At 37.3% G+C, this 12,020-nt stretch overlaps 2 long non-coding RNA genes across 2 annotated transcripts; both read right to left on the reverse strand.

The window, feature by feature from the left end:
* Nucleotides 1-2,071: 2,071 nt before the first annotated feature.
* Nucleotides 2,072-2,566, reverse strand: LOC148871050 (uncharacterized). The gene is made up of 2 exons (XR_016108235.1): nucleotides 2,443-2,566; nucleotides 2,072-2,329 (listed from the first exon to the last, which is right to left on the reverse strand). It is a non-coding gene; the product is annotated as an uncharacterized LOC148871050 (long non-coding RNA).
* A 677-nt stretch (nucleotides 2,567-3,243) lies between these two features.
* On the reverse strand, nucleotides 3,244-3,910 carry LOC148871051 (uncharacterized). Its single transcript, XR_016107796.1, has 2 exons — nucleotides 3,753-3,910; nucleotides 3,244-3,509 (listed from the first exon to the last, which is right to left on the reverse strand). It is a non-coding gene; the product is annotated as an uncharacterized LOC148871051 (long non-coding RNA).
* Between the last annotated feature and the right edge of the window lie 8,110 nt (nucleotides 3,911-12,020).

Here is a 12,020-nt window from a genome sequence, read left to right on the forward strand (position 1 = left end):
GGATTGAGCCAATATTTGATCCATTGGGAGAAGATAAGAATGTAGGTCTCAATGAACCAAGTTTGGATTAGAATTAATTTAAATTAAAACAAATGTAAACAAATTGAACGACCCAGACATTAAATTTGACCGGTACAAAATATTCAATGAATTGAAATGGATTAGACCCAATCCAATCCAATTGACACCCCTACTTGGTATGCACATAAAATCTTTTTCCAAAGCATCTTATCAAATTAATATTCAACCTCATGTATTGCATAGGTTCATTATGCATTAATACAACAAAGTTCATTAAGATGCCTCTTATCAAATTTAATGCTATACTCACTAAGTTCATTAAGATGCCTTTAATCAATGCCCACTTTATTTTCACATGCTATAGCATGGTCCATTGGTGAGAACTCCAGCTTGTTACATGGCTGACTTGGGTTCAACAATTGCCATTTCCATTAATTTTCATACTAAGGTTTAAATGCATATAGATTTAAAAAAATTCAAAGTTTAAATGCACTGCATGTATTTTTTTATACAAAAATTTAAATAGGCTTTAAATACATAGAGATTTAAAAATTCAAAATTTAAATAGGATTGCCCAAGTGTTAATTGGATTGCAACAGATTGCAAAGATTGCATCAAAACCATCTTCAATGGGCTTTAAATACGTTTTCTTGCAACAGGCTGCAAAGAAAAAGATCTTCAATAGTAAAAGTAAAGTTGCTGATATCAATTCTTCAAATGGATCAATATTTTTGGGTTCGAATTTGCTATGCACAAGTTGTTCTCACGTCTCTATTCATGGGACATTGCAGTTGCACATTAAAAATATCTCCATTTTCATTCATAGGAAGCATGGCATGAGAACATTTTGTGGGTAGCAGATCCGGAGTGAATATTTTCAATTAGAAAGGATCTTTGGTTAACATTGTCCAGCTATAACTCTTATCAGACATAATTGATCTCAAGCAAAAGTTTCAAGCTGAATTTCACACATGAACTGGAGAAGTATATACACCAACAGATTGATGCTATTAAGCAATTGGGAGTTGGAGAAAATGGAGTAGAAAAAAAGATGGGTTTGGCTAAGGCTGGCGAGTAGATCTGTTCATGGGCCAGGACTTGGCTTTTGTCAAAATTCTAATGAGCCTGGCCTGAAGCCCGAGCCTGAGGCAGTGTAAAGTTGGGCCCAAAGCCCGGCTTGTGAACAGATCTACTGGCAAGTGAAAAAGAAGATCTGTTTGATCTCATTTTGGTGATAAATTAGGTAAAAATTCTAAAAATGGGTTTTAGAATACATTCATGCATAATTCTATATATTATGCTTTTATGTATAATACTAGCAAAGCACATGCATATATAAATGAGAAAATATCTGTTTGGGTGCAAGCTACATTAGAACCAGCTGAAAATAGAAAATTGCTCCTTATAAATGGGCCCTCAGCCCTCTATAAATCGACCTTCCATTAGGTGATAGTAGAAAATGACAGTTTTAACCTAATATCCAATTGAATAAATTTAATAAAAAATAAAAATACCATTTTACCCCTAATAAGACACAAGAAACCACTCTATTTGGCTCTCTTTGGTCCTTTTTTTTTTTATATGAAGAAGTGTTAGAGGTGCTTTTGAAAGAAACATTTTCCACTCAGTTTAGGTGATAATGTTACTATTTTTAGGTGACAAAACAAACACCTCTTAGTAAAAGATTGATTAAGTAAGTAGGTTGCAAACTATAGGACTGGATAGGTTTACGAAAATTCATGAAATTAGAGGGGGCGTTCTGATAAATGACCCTTTTCCTTCTGTAAAAGAAATTATGTTCTACTACGAACACCAGTGACATAAAACCCAAAAACAGGTTAAAGAAAAGGAGAAATGCTAAATTTCTGCAACTCCTGATTCTCTTCACCCCACAACAGGACCTATGTCTACCTTTGCCCACTATTGAGTAATGATCTCACCTTAATTGTTTCTAGGGTGAAGAATACAAGAGTTGCATAAACCTGTCTGATCCAGATTGATCTAATTAAAAACTAAGTGGGTTACTGGGATTTAATGAACAATTAAGAAGGAGAAGAAGAAGAATATATTATTAAGGTGATGAACACCCAACAGTTGAATACAATTCTATCCTGGTTTCAAGTACCAGTACAACAACACTGATTGATTCCATAAGCATTTGGCACACACAGAGACCCCGGAGAATAACCTGATTTCTCACATGCATACTCACATTGCGCAAGACTCCTACACTTTCCTATGAAATGACAAGTTAGTGTGGGTGATCGAGACAACTCCACACTATCGTCATCGTCGCCCTGATGAGATCCTGCATTCACAATAATCAACACAATCTGAGAATCGCTCTCTAAATTCCAATTTCCAACCACCAGAATATATAATATATATATATATATATATATATATATTGTTCATACTAACCAATAGTCCTCGGAAGACAATGAGTAGAGAAAATCAGGCAAAGACAAAGAGAAACAAGAAATAAAAGCTTGGAAGTGGCCATACTTGTATCACTACATAGCATAGAAGTTAACCAAGGAGGACAAGTAGAGCCTCTGAGAGTCGCATGGCGTTTTATAATCAGATCCATCGATCATCTTCTCAACTTCTCCCTCGGGCCTCGCCCACAACATATTGAATATGAAAATGTTTGTGATTTCTAAGCCTGACCATCAGCAGTAAATGCCTGCATTGTTTCCCATTAAGGTTAGGGTTATCGTTTGCGATTCTCGAGACATATTGATAGGTATGTTGGATTCTTAATATAGTATTGGAGACCAGATTGAGGATTGAAGGATACCCTGAAACAAGGTTTTTAAAATCGGACAGAGAACCGTTGCTTTAATTTTAATTTATATTGCTTCTCCCTGTCGTGTTGAAAAAAAAAATATATTTCATCTTACAATGATTTTGCTTTTGTAGTTTTTTTGTAGGTAAGGCCGTAAGGGCCATTACTGAGTCCGAGTCGGAATCGGAACCAGTTCCTATAACCGGAATTAACTTGTATGAAATTCTCATTCCGAAGGGAAGGGTAGGGATCTTCAAATGGGAAAATGTTATTCTATTAGGAATAAGAATAAGATTCTATAATTCTAATTCCGCCCAATCAAACAATTGGATTTGAAATGGGTCATTCCAATTAAGACCCATTTTTTACAACCATCCGTATGCAAAAAGAAGAAGAAGAAGAAGAAGAAGAAGAAGAAGAAGAAGAAGAAGAAGAAGAAGAAGAAGAATCTCTTTATTTATTAAAATGAAGAAAGTATCCAACGACTTCAACACAATTCAATACTAGTTTCAAATTGAACCAGTACAACAACATTGATTGATTCCATAAGCATTTGGCACACACAGAGCACCCGGAGAATAACCCTTCTTCACACATTGATCCTCACACGCCGCAACAGTTGTACATTTTCCTATAAAATGACAAGTTAGTGTGGGTGTTCCCGACAACCCCACACCATCCTCATCGTTTCTCTCAACTCCTGCATTCACAGCCATTAATACAAGCTTAGAATCTCCCCTATAAAACTTAACTAACCATTCTGAGTTTATTAGTTGATCCAAGGAGGGATAAGCAGGAAGCAAATGATCCATATAAATTAACCATTCTGAGTTTTGGCTATTTCTGTATACCAGGGATTATTATTGGGTGTGTATAATGTATAGTGTGAGCTGTGAAAACCAAGCAAACGGGATTGAGGAGGAGGAGTTTGTTTACTACTTACCGATGGACCTCAGACAATGAGTAGTGAAAACCAGGCAAAGTAAAAGAGAAGCGAAGAGTGGAAGCTTGGAGGAGGCCATTTCAGTTACAAACACTACAGAAAATAATTTCAGTTGCAAACACTAAAGAAAACAAAGAGCTAATTAGTGAGCCTGTCAGAACCCATGAGAGGTATATGTCTTTTTATAATAGGCTTGAAATAATCGGGCTTATTAACTATTAGATCTCTTAAGATTACGTTATTTATCTCTGGCTCTATCTGCAGTAAATGCACATATTATCTCTCATTGATGGTATAGGGTTATGTTATTTATAGCTCTATCCGCAGTAAATGCGAATATTATCTCTCATTGATGTGGTATAGGGTTGTTTGCGATTATGTGGAGGCATGCTGCAATAATTAAGGATTAAAGTATGAGTATCGGGTATAGTATCAAATAATTTGGATATGAATATGGATATAGATACGTATAAATTTGGGAAATCCATGAATACGGATGAAAAAATATGAAAATGCTTGAATATGTTAAGAAAAATGTATTCAAATTCTATAAATATATTTAATGGCATTAATTTTAATGTCAAAACAACTATAAAAAATGTACAAATACATAGTAGATATTATACAATTTTATTAATAATGCATCAATCAAGAGTCCAAGGCACATATTATATAGATTTTTACAAATTAATACATGCAAAAAGCCAATATTATTTTATTATCTATTAAAGTGTAAGGCATAAAGCATATGCAACTGTTATATTTTAATTATTGTATCATTTTTTTCTATTTTTCTATTTTTATTTTTTAACATTAACAAATAATTCTATTAAAGAATTATTTCTCAAATTTTTAATAAACAATATTTATATTTTTGTAAATAATAAAAATGTTCTTAGAAAATGTAAATTAAAACATCAATTAATGATTTATAGAAATATATAATCTTAACTTAAAACATACCAAATCTATTAAAACTTTGAAGATGCATATCATATGAAAATTCATAAATTTTAATTACTAAAATAATTATTCCATTATTAATATTTGATTTTTATAAAATTTCAAAATTAAAAATTTATTTTTTTATATAAAATGTATATTAATGGATTTGATAGATTCAATTTATATTATATTTTCAAATACTTTATAAAAAAATATTTTTATTTTTGTAAATAATAAATACATTGTTATTTAGTGTAGGTTAAAATATTAATTAATAATTTATACAAATTTTAAGATATATATCATGTGTAAATTTATAAAATTTAAGTATTAAAATAACTATTCTATTATTACTCTTAAAAATTAATTATTTTATATATATGTGGATTTTATAAAATTTATTTGTATAAATTTTTGAAATTAAAATTCATTTTATATATATGTGGATTTTATAAATTATTTATTTCGTTGATTTATAAAATACTAATTTTAAATATTACTCTTTTTAATTTGTAGTTGGAGTTGTTGAAAATAAAAGTATGTTTTTTTTTTGTTTGCGTGTAAACATTAATTTTAATAAAAGTTAATTTATTACACTTGTTGACATGAAATAAGAAATGGCTTTGTGCTTAAAGGTACTTGTGCACTCAAACATTGACCAACCTAAGTACGAGTCATGTCGCTCCTCTTTTTCATAGTGAAGCATTGCATCATTCATTAAAACCATGGTCGATACGTCGAGACGCGTTGATATAGTGGCATATTGGACCGATATGCACGACTAGCAAGATACACCTACATTTGTAGCGTATTCCATATCGGTGTAGTCCGATACCGATAAAATACATTCTATATTGGGTGTGTTGTGTCAATATTTTAGTCATTGGCAAATGGCAATAATATTTCTTTCTCTTCTTCTTCTTCTTCTTCTTCTTCTTCTTCTTCTGCTTCTCCTTTTTGTAACCATCCACCTAAGCTTCAAGCTAACAATTGTAGCATATCCCGTATTAGTACAGTCCGATACTGATAAATACGCTCTATATTGGGTGTATTGTGTCGATATTTTAGTCATTGGAAAATGACAATGATACTTCCTTCTCTTCTTCTTCTTCTTCTTCTTCTTCTTCTTCTTCTTCTTCTTCTTGTAACAATCCACCTAAGCTTCAAGCTAACAATAGTGCAAGGTAATGAAGATTAGGACCCTCCAGTATATGCTGAAAGAATGGTAGGATCCATCTAATGGACGCCATAAAGGTTGCGGAATGGGTGGGCGAATTTCAAAAATTTTCCTACCTTCTCCCAACTGGGAATCATATTCCCTAGATTTAGAATACAATATTCAAGGATCCTACTTGAACCATAATCAAACAAGATCTGTACCAAAAGACAAATGGGAGGAATATACCTGATCCGGAGAAGCACTATCTCCCAAAGTTGGTGTTCACGCCCAAAGAATGCTCCAAGATCCGTTCCTGCTGAAGATGACACAGCTGTGGATGGAACAGAACCAGCAGGGTGCGTCCTATACACTGGATCCTTCGCAAGTATCCTCTGGAAGCACTAGACACTGAACACTTAATGGGCCAGAAGCCCATTTCGAGGTGGACTGATATGATCACCCATCCTTGGGGCGAATCTGAGATTAATGTTTGTAAAATGATTGGGCCTTTAGCCTTATCCACTCTTGGAGACCAAATTCAAATTAGATTTGAATCTGGTAACCTTCTGATAAGATCAGGAGTAAGCTAACTTCATCTGCAGATAGGATTAAGATTATCCCCTATCCAAATACTGATTTGGATTGGGATAACTCCTAATTAGGAGGATTCTTAATCAAGAAGAAAGGAGGAGAAACCCAAACCAAAAAAAGGAGAGAAATACAACAGTTTTCGAATCAAGAAAAAATCGCAAGAAAGGTTCCTGCGAATTGAGATCAGATCTCATACTCCAGAAAAAGAAAAAAGGCAGTTCAGCCTTTTCGCCTTTAGAGTTCTCCTCCTGCCGCCGCCATCTCCTTTGCAAGATTAGATCTTTGCAGAAAAGAAAGTCAAGAAATCTGTTCTTGACATCAGTCTTGCAAGAAAGACTGAAATAGATTCAGTGTTTAGTGCTTCCAGAGGATACTTGCGAATGATCCAGTGTGTAGGACGCACCCTGCTGGTTCTGTTCCATTCACAGCTGTGTCATCTTCAGCAGGAACGGATCTTGGAGCATTCTTTGGGCGTGAACACCAACTTTGGGAGATAGTGCTTCTCCGGATCAGGTATATTCCTCCCATTTGTCTTTTGGTACAGATCTTGTTTGATTATGGTTCAAATAGGATCCTTGAATATTGTATTCTAAATCTAGGGAATATGATTCCCAGTTGGGAGAAGGTAGGAAAATTTTTGAAATTCGCCCACCCATTCCGCAACCTTTATGGCGTCCATTAGATGGATCCTACCATTCTTTCAGTGGTATCAGAGCCACAGGTTCGAATCTTGAACCAAAAGAAAATCATATCTGGCCCTACGCAGATGGATAGAAGGTGTTCTTTCAAGATTTGCGCAGATTGTTTTCTTTTTTTCAAGAAACTGTTTCTTGTTAAGGGCGATTGATCTGAAATTAATTTTTATTAAATCCAAAATTTATTTAGAATTGTTCTTTATTTATTTTGATTTAATGGACTGTTCGAACCTGGAGATCGCAGTGCAGATTTGGCGCAGATAGTCTACGCACCCTTTTTCTTTTTGTTTATTTATTTCATTTAATTCGGTTTGTAAATATTTTTTTTTTATTTTTAGACTGAATGTATAGGATTTGATCAAGAATGTAATTAATAGAAATAGGATTTCTGTTATTTTTATTGAATAAAGAAAAAGGAAGAAGAAGGCGGCACTGGAGATTTGCAGTTGGAGAAATCGCTTTCTACGATTTGCAGCTTGTGAAACTGCAACCCTTGTGATTAACCTCTATTTTGCAGGTGGTGCGAACAGTCCATAGTTTGATTTGTGATTGTTTGAAATCAAAATTATTAATTTCAGATCTTTCATGAATTAATTCTTGAATTGAAAATCAGTTTTGGATCCTCTCGGACTAGATTGGACCAAAACTGTTTGGACCGAATCTGGGGTTCGATAGAGACTGTTTTTCAGTCTGTATTTCTCACACTTGCTGTTCCAAATCTGATGTTCAATTACAGGGATTAATTCGGCCCACCTGTAAAGCCCAGTTTTAAAGGGTTAAAACTGCAAAAGGCCCATTACTGTGAGATAAGCTGTATGGGCCGAACTGCTATCTGCGATTCAGCCCATACACCTAGTAGTCATTAATTGTTAATGACTTAGATTTTAAATGGGCTATTCAATGGGCTTTACAGCAGTTAATTGATTGGATCAATTCCTCCTTTACATGTGATGTTTGGATGTTTGATGTGCTGCGACCATGGGCCATAAGTACTTGGCCCATGAAGACTCGTTAGTGGCTCTTGCGCACACCTTGGCTAAATGCACATCATTTCCATGGTGTCCTTCAAGGTCATTGAATGACCCCTCTTTGCTTGGTGGGCCCCACAACCCTAAAAAGGGATGCGTACGGAACCCCTAGCCGATTAAGGCCCACCAGAAATCTGACTTTATGAAAGTCAGTGGGAGCCACTCTGGTTTGACCTAAATTAAAACTAGGGCGTTTTTTTGTTCCCTCCAGCAAATATGAATGCATATGATAGGGAGACCCATATGATGGACTCTCTAAAGGCCTTCCGTCATTAGCACAATGATGGGTCCTTCAGTAATGAGGAAACGCACCATAAAATTGGGCTATCCATTTGCTGTTGGATCTATTAGAGTGTTTCATAAGATGATAGGGGCGTCATAGACCGATGTGGGAGGGGCTTCACCAGAAAATGGGAACTCTCTCACGGTACCTTGGCGTAACCTGAATATGATGGGTGTGCACTCACTAGACATAAAGGTTTACCTGAAAATGGCTCTGAACCTTGTCTGACAGAGGCCAAAAGGAAACTCATTTGATGAGTGGATATGATCCGTCACAGAAAGGTGGTGGGGTTATGCAGCTGAAACAGTTGGCTTCACGCACCCCATGTGATTTCCCACATTTCCAGAGACATTTCGTCGTCTCCGTCACTGAGAAAGGAGGGAAATCTCAGAGATGAACAAATGGGAATGGAACATAGATTAAAAGCCATATCTATGTAGGTAACATGAATCAAACTAAGGTTGTGGACTAATGATTTTGCTATTTTATTAGAAAATGGCAAACGGTCAATTTGCAAAGTGGTGAAAAATCCTGCCCCGGAACGTCCGGGTGATAGGGCTTCTGAGGCCCATAGGAGGGACTACCAAGAGTGGGAGGATAAGAACTCCCTAGCCCGCTGCTTTGTCATTGCCTCATTAGACAACTCAATACAGAGGCAGTTCGATCAGATCGAACTAGCCAAGGACATATTGGACAGTCTAAGAACAATGTATGAAGAGCATAACCGTTCTACTCGACAGAAGGTCCTGAAATTGTTCATGACCGCGCAGAAGACCAAAGGGCAGAAAGTTCATGACCATTGTCTTCGGATGATGGGATACATTAACGAACTTGAAGCTCTTGGATCCGGGCTAGATCTTGGCTCGCAAGTGGATGCCATCCTCAATTCTTTGCCCTCTTCCTTCAATGCGTTCACAATGAACTACAATATGTTGCAGAGAGCCAATGATCTACTCAAGAAGGATGAGCATGTGGTTATGCTTGCTGAAACTAACAAATCGGGCAAGAAAAAGAGAAAGGCAAAGAAGCCCCAGAAGAAAACTACCAAACCTAAGAAGCAGAAGAAGAACAAGGCATCTGATGTCTGTCACTTCTGCAAGTAAACCAGCCACTGGAAGAGGAATTATCTTGCCTACCTGGAATCTAAGAAAGGTAACATCGAAACTTGTGTCATAGAAACTAACATGTTAGTTACTTCTGTGTCCTGGTGTGTTGACTCCGGGGCTTCAACTCATGCGTGTAACTCACTGCAGGGGTTCAAAGTTAGCAGAAGGTTGAGTGAAGGTGAAGTGACACTATTCTTGGGAACAACTGCAAGTGTTGCAACGGCGGCAATAGGAACCGTAGAATTAGTTTTTAAAGAAGGAATACTTGTACTTAAAGATTGTCTTTATGTACAGAACTTGAGAAGAAATTTAATTTATGTTTCAAAACTGTGTGCTGATGGATATACTGTTTATTTTAGTAATATGATTACCGTTAAACGGAATAATAAATTCATCGCATGCGGGGAACTAGAGAACGGTCTCTATGTTCTACATCCTTCTCTGGAAACTAACTTAACCGAAACTACGTCGGTCGAAAATCCCAAGAAAATGAATGATCGTGATACAATAAGTCCCACGTGCCTCTAGCATTACCGACTTGGCCATATCGGTATTGACCGAATCACAAGGCTGGTAAAGGATGGTCCTTTGGATTTTCTAACCGTAGAAAATCTTCCCACTTGTGAACCTTGCCTTCAAGGTAAGATGTCTAAGCGGCCATTTGACGGTAAGCCTGAAAGATCTGAAGGCACACTTGACCTGATACATACTAATGTATGTGGTCCCCTAAGTGTTAGGACACGGAATCAACACGTGTACTTCATCACCTTTACAGATGATTTTTCACGATATGGTTACGAGTACCTAATGAGACATAAGTCTGAATCATTTGAAAAGTTCAAAGAGTTCAGACAGGAAGTCGAGAAATAGTTAAGGAGAGAAATTAAGGCCCTTCGATCAGATCGAGGTGGCGAGTATCTCTCTGACGAATTTAGGGACTACTTAAGGGACAATGGGATAGTGTCACAACTAGCTCCTCCTGCTACACCTCAACTCAACGGTGTTTCAGAGAGGAGGAATAGGACCTTGTTGGACATGGTCTGGTCGCTTCTCGTACGCTCACAATTACCCACATCCTTTTGGGGATACGCATTAGAGACTGCTATCTACGTGCTGAATTGGGTTCCAACCAAATCAGTTCCGAAAACTCCATATGAACTTTGGACTGGAAGGAAGCCAAGTGTAAGACACTTGAAGATATGGGGTTGTCCTGCACACGTTAAAAGAACAAGTGCTGACAAGTTGGAATCTAAAACCAGTCGTTGCCTATTTATAGGCTACCCAAAGGATTCGGTGGGTTATCTATTCTATGACCCGAGTGAACAGAAAGTGTTCTGCAGTCGAAACGCCCAATTCTTAGAATCCGATTACATCCTGGACACCCATCGTCAAGAAATAGTTCTTGATGAGGAGAGCTCAGGAGCAGTGGGAGATGTCCCACAAATTCTAGGTAATGACCAACCTAGAAGAACCACCCGGGTATCCAAACCACCAGTCCGATATGGTTATGACCAGGATAGTTACCTGGTGGAAACCTTGACTAGTGAAGAGGATCCCGTGACTTACGCGGAAGCTATGTTAGACATAGACTCCCAGAAGTGGGTGGAGGCCATGAGAACTGAAATGGACTCAATGGAGACCAATGGAGTCTGGACTCTAGTGGATCCGCCCTTCGGGGTAAAAGCAATTGGTTGCAAATGGATCTACAAGAGGAAGAAGGGCCACGATGGCAGGATTGAGACCTTTAAAGCTCGTTTGGTGGCGAAAGGGTATACTCAGAAAGAAGGCATCGACTATGAGGAAACCTTTTTCGCCCGTGGCCATGCTTAAATCCATTAGGATCCTGCTAGCTGTAGCAGCGTACCATGACTACGAGATTTGGCAAATGGATGTCAAAACCGCGTTCCTGAATGGAGATCTTAGTGAAGATATCTACATGCAGCAGCCGCAAGGCTTCATTGCTGCTGGTCAGGAACACATGGTATGTAAACTTAATAGATCCATATCCGTTTTGATTCTGCAGTCAAAACGTTTGACTTTGACCAGAATCCGGATGAGCCCTGTGTTTATAGGAAGTCCAGTGGGGATAAGATCACCCTTTTGGTGTTGTACGTGGATGATATCCTACTCATTGGAAATGATGTAGGAATGTTGACTTCGGTCAAGGTATGGCTATCACAGCAGTTCTCCATGAAAGATCTTGGAGAAGCTTCATACATACTGGGTCTTCGACTCTATAGAGATAGATCGAAGCGGATAATTGGATTATCCCAGGCTGCTTATATTGACAAAATTGTCAAGAGGTACAGCATGGAGAACTCCAAGAAAGGAAACGTTCCTTTCAGGCACGGAGTCACTCTCTCCAAGAAGATGTCTCCCAAGACTTCTGAGGAGATTGAGAGCATGAGAGACGTTCCCTATGCCTCAGCCGTAGGGAGCATCATGTATGCCATGTTGTGCA

This window comes from Nelumbo lutea, chromosome 2, assembly GCF_056320005.1.
Source record: "Nelumbo lutea isolate HS-2025 chromosome 2, American lotus-T2T, whole genome shotgun sequence".
Taxonomy (NCBI): domain Eukaryota; kingdom Viridiplantae; phylum Streptophyta; class Magnoliopsida; order Proteales; family Nelumbonaceae; genus Nelumbo; species Nelumbo lutea.